This window comes from Silene latifolia, chromosome 10 (assembly GCF_048544455.1).
Source record: "Silene latifolia isolate original U9 population chromosome 10, ASM4854445v1, whole genome shotgun sequence".
Lineage (NCBI taxonomy): Eukaryota > Viridiplantae > Streptophyta > Magnoliopsida > Caryophyllales > Caryophyllaceae > Silene > Silene latifolia.
In genome coordinates, this window is record NC_133535.1 from 13472643 (window position 1) to 13473563 (window position 921).

The window sequence follows — 921 nt, forward strand, 5'->3', positions numbered from 1 at the left end:
AATACTTCACGTCAAATGCAATGCAAGGTACTCGGGGACGGATTTAGCTCAATATCTATTCATTTCCGCATAAATCTGCAATATTACATAAAAATACGAAAGTAGACGAAATGGGGCAAATAGTAGCTTTAAACTACATAATTGAGCTCTGAAATACGTGTAAAATGAGGTGTAAAACATCATATAAATGTCACGCATCAAACTTCCCCAAACCAAACCCTTGCTTGTCCTCAAGCAAGAACTAGACTCGATCCTAAAACCTAATGGAACGAGTTCAATCTCAGAGCGAAATGCAACTATAAAGCCTAAACCAACTTAATGCAACAACTGACAATCAATTAGCAATATGAATCATGCAAACGAGTTATGAAATCATTAAAAACTGTTGAACCGTCAACTGTAGAAACTTATCAAATTGGACTCTCACGGGTCGCTCAGATCGCTCAATAAATACAGGTGAGTATATGTGAAGATAGAAAGAATTCATTTTGTAGTGACTCTCACCTAACTACGACCTATAAGAACATGCCTGCAATCTAATATGAAAGTAATCTCTACAACCGTACATATGCATTCCAACCAAACAAATGACCATGACACATGCCGAGATAAATTTGGATATGTGAGGTAATGGGTAAGAAGAGGCAAAACATTTCTGGAAATGTGGAGGTATAGGTGATCAAGCTAGTACCTAAACAGAACCATATGACAACATCCACTTCCTTACTCAAAAACTTCAATCGACACGGTGCTATTAGCAAGCACAAAACTCACAATCTCCGAAATAATCAACTCTCCATAGGATACAAATATAGCATGGGAGCAAAAATCGCCATTTAATAAAGACTTTGAATTATGCGAATTGATTTTTTTTTTTTTCGAGCTTCAGTCGATCGACCAAGATGGCCAGTCGATTGACCA